The sequence below is a fragment of the Manacus vitellinus genome, unplaced genomic scaffold (assembly GCF_001715985.3).
Source record: "Manacus vitellinus isolate BGI_N305 unplaced genomic scaffold, ASM171598v3 scaffold_26_pilon, whole genome shotgun sequence".
Lineage (NCBI taxonomy): Eukaryota > Metazoa > Chordata > Aves > Passeriformes > Pipridae > Manacus > Manacus vitellinus.
The window spans coordinates 9,389,785-9,390,016 of record NW_021939960.1 but is presented as its reverse complement, the minus strand read 5'-3'; positions in this window follow the sequence as shown (position 1 = coordinate 9,390,016).

Sequence of the window (232 nt, the reverse complement as noted above, 5' to 3'; positions counted from 1 at the left end):
CCGACAGCCTCTGCCCTGCGGCCAGACACCTCCCTGCTCCTGCCCATGGGGATACCAGGCCCCTGGTCCCAAGTGGATTGTCCCTATTAGGCTGGGGCAGAGCTGCAAGGACACTGAGCACTGCTGTTTGGGGACAGAGGGCTCTGCTGTTTGGGGACACAGGGTACACACTGTCTCACATCCCCCCTGCCCTCCTGCTGTCCTCCCCTCCACCTCGGCTGGCAGGGCTCCT